The sequence below is a fragment of the Petaurus breviceps genome, unplaced genomic scaffold (assembly GCF_028583685.1).
Source record: "Petaurus breviceps papuanus isolate PSGF00001 unplaced genomic scaffold, PetGlider_PUasm1.0 125, whole genome shotgun sequence".
Taxonomy (NCBI): Eukaryota; Metazoa; Chordata; class Mammalia; order Diprotodontia; family Petauridae; genus Petaurus; species Petaurus breviceps.
In genome coordinates, this window is record NW_027185653.1 from 9,361,614 (window position 1) to 9,367,538 (window position 5,925).

Sequence of the window (5,925 nt, forward strand, 5' to 3'; positions counted from 1 at the left end):
ATGTATGTGTGCATGTATGTATGGTGCCATAAATGCCGTGAGAGAGCCCAAAAGCTAATTGGCACATAGCTGCATTACTGGTAGACATCGATGCCCTGCAGCTACATCAAGAGTAAGGCACGGGGGCGGAGCCAACGTGGAGGAGTAGAAGCACAACCCTCCCGGGGCTCCGGCTTCCACCCTCCCCAATCCATGTAAAAAGGGGACTCTAAACAAATTTTGGAGCTGCAGAACCCACAAAATGACACAGAGAAGCTAACCTCCCGCTGAGGACAGCCCGGCAGGCCGGCAGGAATCAGCCTGCGCAGCGCTCTGGGAGACGAGCCCAGCACCACACCGAGGCTTTAGCCCCAGGGCGGGCCTGACCAGCTGCCAGCCAGAGGGACTCCAGATCAGCAGCAGCTGTGGCCGTTTCCAGATTTGTCAATACATAGATGCGAAGGACAAGGTGAGAGGCAAGTGCAGTCTGGACTTTGGGACCCAGTAAGTGGGAGTGCGTGGCTTTTACCCCCAGAATGAGAAACTGCTGAGACGCCGGCACAGCCTGCCAGCGCCATGTGGCGGCTTCAGCTCCTGGCCTGAAGAGTGTAGGGTGACCAAGCACTAGTATGAGAGGTAATCGCTCTTGTTTTAACCTGATTGGATCTGTGATGGGGGAGGGGGAGGGGCTTTGGGAGGTGCCATGGTTGCTTTGAATGAATATGTATAAGCTTGATGGGGTGATCTCCATATAAGGCCATGGGGTGATCACCATATAAGGCCATAAATGTAAGACCGCGATATGATTGGCTCGGACTCGCTATATATTTTCTCGTGTGAGAGGGCTCTCTCTCTCTCTCCGCCATGTAACTGCTGAAGAATAAACCACCCCGCTTCACTCCTCCGCCTTCTGTCTGGTGTTTTTTCCCCGTGAGGGGCCGGTGACGACCGAAGACCCGGGATGGGTAAGTGAGAGGGCCGTGGGGCTAGTCGTCAAGATCTGTTGCAAGGGTAAACGCCCGCAACAGATTTTGGCGCCCAACGTGGGGCTCGACCCTTCGGGACGACTAGCTGGCAGACGGCCTGCTGGACGCAGCTGGTCTGCTCCAGTCGCCAGGCAGCCTCGAGGCCACTGTAGCCTCGGGAAGAGGACAGGATGGGAACAGGGCATAGTATCCCTGTATTTAGGCCGGAGGAGAAGGGGGTGATAGCGGCGCAACTTTATAAGCTCTGCGCCCAAAGGGGGGCAAAAATACCCATTAAGACCTGTAGGGAGTTTATAGATAAGATCTGGGACATATGCCCTTGGGTCAGGCATGTCGGCATACAGGCCGATAGATGGAGAGTTGTGGGACAGCAGATGGCAGCTTTTGAGAATGGCTGCCCTGGTTCGCTAACACCCACCGATTTTTCGGTCTTTAAGATAGTGGACGCGGCATTGAATCCTTCCCCGATTGCCGCTTCCCGGTTCTTGGCCACACAGGTGGGCTCCTCATTAGCCGGGTCAGATTTAGAGTTAGAAAAAGGGAAGAATAAGGAATTGAAGGACCCAGGGGGCTTCGGTCAATATCCGTGGGAGGACTTAAGAGCTGTGGTAATGAATCAGGCGGCGGATAGTTCCGCTAGCAGTTCAGAAGGGGAAGATGAAGGTAAAAGGAGTGGGCGCCAAGATGGCGCCCAGGGATCTAGGGAGAGAAGAAGGACCCGGAAGGGCACTCCCTCACGTAGGGAAAGGAGGGAGAGACGGGAGAACAAAGGGGAAACGGATGCAGGGGGCGTGCTCCCCGCTTCCGCGCCCTTTACCTCCGCCTTGCCACCAAGCACCTCCTGTTTGCCAGGCAATTACTGTCCTGCCCCGTCTTTCGCTGCTAGTTCCGCATATGTCGCCCCTCCCTGCCCTCCGCCCCCGCCTCCTCATTATGAGAAAGGGCGAGAGGCAAATATTTGTGAGGGAGAGGGGTTAATAAGGCGGAGCCTCCGTGTGGCGGCGGAGGCGGGCGCGGAGGTGGACTTCGCCTCTTGGGATGTCTATCCCATTTTGACTGATCCCCTTACGGGTCAGCGTACTCACTCTCCCATCCCATATAAGACACTGAAAGAGTTCAAAGAGGCGGTGACTAAGTATGGCCCTTCTTCACCTTATGTTAGGAGGCTACTTATGAACCTAGTGACCGCTCACCCCTGGACCCCGGGGGATTTTGACGAGCTAGCTATGTCCTGTCTAGGCCCTGCTATGCATCTTGCCTTCCAGGCACAAGTGAAGAGGGAGGCCAGGCATTTGGCCCGACTTAGACCCGGCAGGGCCCCTCAACACACCGAGCACTTAATTTGTGGCACTGGCCATTTTTCCAACCCGGCCGTGCAGGCAGCCTATGGGCAGTTAGAATTAGATGATGTCAAGGCCGCACACATAGCGGCCTGGGAGAAGGTTTCTGCCAAGGGTATGACAGGGGGCCCTAAATTAGTTGGCCTGAAACAAAGACCTGTTCAGACCCCCCTTTCCTTTGTTAACTAAGTTCAGGAGACGGTCCATAGGACCCTAGGCAGCGGCCCTGGAATGGACATACTCATTAAGCAGTTGGTTAAAGAAGGCTTGCGCTCCAGGGAGGCAGCTGCGGTGGCATCCCTGCCATCGGAGGCCCCCTTTGAGGACGTCATAGACAAGTTAATGGACCTGCCCCCGGAAAATCCGATTGCACAGTTGGTTTGCACTGCCCAGGATAGGGACCGCCAGCTTGTACAGGCGCTGGAAAAATTGACAGTCTCGAATACAGAGAGGGAACAGAGCCTCTTGGCGGCTATACAACAACTCAGCTCGTCAGCCCAGAAAGGTCCCGGCAAGCAGGCTTGTTTTCAATGTGGTCAATACGGCCATTATAAGGCCCAGTGCAAAGCCACCTCCAGAGGAACACCTCCTAAGTGTTTTAACTGTGGACGCCTTGGCCACATAGCGCGGTTTTGTCGCGCCAAGAATAAACAAGGCAACGAACAAGCCCCTTTGGAGACCGGGGTCTCCCCCGGATCTCAACCGCAGGGAAACGGCGGGTGGAGGGGCCCAGCCGCAGGGCCCCTCCCCCATCCTCGTTAAGCGGCAATTATCCTCAGTTTGTAAGAGTCAGGGCCTCTCCTGGAAAACAACCTTCCATCTTTACACTTCCCCCTGGAGAGGCGATAACAGTCCCTGCCCATTTGCCTTTCCACCCAGCTGTAGTGACCGGCCTAGAAGGCTCTCCTGACTTTGAGGTCCCCACCCAAGTAGCAGAGGATATGGAGGCAATGTTGACCCTGTTTAATCCACACTGCACCCCCGTCTCCATACGGGCTGATCAGATCATTGCTAAGGCGTTTCCCTTCGGCCCCTCATCCCAGCATCCTTGCCAATTGAATTGGGCTCGTTCCATCACTTTGAACCGTCCCACTTTGATTATTCATGTTGAGAATTATCCGATCTTAGGGATCATTGATACGGGGGCTGATTGTTCAGTCATTAATTTGGATCAGTGGAGGAAAGAATGGCCCTTGATGGTTGCATCCACGCCGGTCCAGGGAGTGAGGGGGAACAAGAGAGCTCAGAGATCGGCTCGTGCCCTCTCGTGGTCGGTGGATGATAATGCAGGCAGGTTCACTCCTTTGTGTCTCCCCGAGCTGCCTTATGCTCTGTGGGGGCGGGATGTCCTTGCGCAAATGCAACTCTCCTTAGTAACCCCGGACTGCTTACCGGGAAATGGATTGGGACCACTCTCGATTTGAGCTTCGCCCCAAAACTGACCTGGACGAATAACCGCCCGGTCTGGGTTGAGCAGTGGCCCCTTAAAGCCGAGAAGCTCACTGCTTTACAAAAAATTGTTGGCTCCCTTTTGCGGAATGATAGGATTGAACCCTCCTTTAGCCCATTTATTCCCTCTTGATAAAAAAAAAATATTCAGACTTTTGTGATCTGTGTGTGTTGATCCTCATCAAAAGGCTCGTTCTCTGGGTCAGAGTCAGTGGTGTCCTAGTATCTATAATGATCGGGCTCATTGTCACTAACGTCCGGCGTGACCGAGGTGGAGCTGCTGGCCTCTGGGTTTGACGGCTCTTCTACAGTTTTTGTGAAGAAAAGCTTCACCTTAAAGTTTGGAGAAAGTATCTGTTGGCCTTGTCTTTGTTCGCTTTGTCCAGATCGTTTTTGGACAATGTGAGTATGAGATATTCCTTGTCATTATCTGACCGCTCGGCACTGCAAATACTATCAATCTCTTGATCTCCACAAAGACTTCCATTTTCTACTTTGTCTGAGTTTTCCTCTGGTCCTGGTATGAAGAATGTATTTACCCAAAAGTGAAACATTTTGTCCTTCTTGAGCATCTTGTTCTGCTTGTGGAAGAATTCCACTTTGATGTCACCACACACGGGCAAAGGCTGTGGGTCCCATTTACTCTGGGAACGCACAAGCGGACCAGGCCATCCACGCAGTTAGCCTTTCCCCACCCTCTCTCCCCCCGAAAGATTCCCCTGCACAGTTGGCACATGCTAAGTTCCATATCTCAGCTCGGTCTCTTAGGGCTCTTTATGGTGTGCCGAAGAGCGAGGCCAGACTTATGGTCCGGTCATGTATTGTGTGTGCCCCCTTCCGCCCTCGCATTAAGGAGGACGCATTTAACCCCCGAGGTACTGCCCCCAATGAGCTTTGGCAAATGGATGTTACACATCTTGGCTCTAAGTTTATCCATGTTTGTGTTGATACCTTCTCATCTTTTGTCTTTGCTTCCCTGCAGCCTCGTGAGTCAACCAGAGCTGTTATTGCCCATCTCTATGAAATGATTTCTATCCTAGGAGTGCCATTAGCCTTAAAGACTGATAATGGCCCGGCATATACTTCCAAGGCTTTTGCCTTGTTCTGTACTGAATTTTCTATTCAACATGCTACAGGCCTCCCCTACAACCCTACCGGGCAAGCCCTTGTCGAACGGGCAAACCGTACACTTAAGACCGTCCTGTTTAAACAAAAAGGGGGAATATGCAGGTCGGTCACCCGTCAAGAGTTGGCCCAGGTTGTCTTTACCTTAAATTTCCTGCAAGTTAGAGATGACGGCACCACGGCCGCCATGAGGTTCTGGAGCACCTCCGGTGAGAACACCACCTCTTCTCCATTGACCCTCCCCGCACCTAACCGGGCACTGCCCGGTTCCAGGGTAATGTGGCAGGATAAGGGGGGCCAATGGTACGGAAGAAGGCCCAGCCACCTTTCCTTTTTTCCAAATAATGACCCAACAGCGGTACAGCAATGGGTGCCCCTTCACAAAGTTAGGGATCTTGATTAAGGCACCACCCCTGACAGGTTGGGGGGTGAGGAGAATTCTTGTTCTTCTTGTCTTTCAGATTGTCGACTCACCCTCCTCATCTTGGGTCTCCTTGCTGAGAATGCCGTGACGGAATTACGCTGGGGACTGCTTTCCACCTTCCCGAGACCCATGCCTGTGACTTCTTCGGCACAAGTTTTTCCTCGTTTATTTACAGTTAACAACACCCTTAAGCTCCCTGTTCTGCACCTCAACAACGACACTAGGCCGGTGGAAAGTAACAGGACAATATCACTTAATGGGACGTTATGTTTTCAAATCACACCCACAGTCGATCCGGAACTGTCACCATGTGTCGGGCTGTTTCCTCAAGAGGCTGTGTGGTCTGACCGCCTTAACTTTACAAGCAAGAGGGTGAACGGCTCCTTATTGAGAGGACTTTGGCCGGCCCGCACAATGATTAGAGCGAAGGATAACAGTGGTCTCCTTTGTGGAGAGGGCGGAGGGGAGTGGCGGCCCCAGCCCAGCGCCCAGCCTCGCTGTCGGCCCTCCCGCCACAAGGATTTTTGGCCCTGGACGGAGTGCCAGTCACCTGCAGCTGTCCCTGTGCACCCGTTTGAATAAGAAATTATAAATTCCTTATATATAGTAAGATCATTCAAAT

General features: G+C 53.0%; 1 pseudogene; it reads right to left on the reverse strand.

Annotated features, from left to right (window-relative positions):
* Positions 1 to 3,877: 3,877 nt before the first annotated feature.
* On the reverse strand, positions 3,878 to 4,422 carry LOC138163387 (phosphatidylinositol 3,4,5-trisphosphate 3-phosphatase and dual-specificity protein phosphatase PTEN pseudogene; annotated as a pseudogene).
* Positions 4,423 to 5,925: the final 1,503 nt, after the last annotated feature.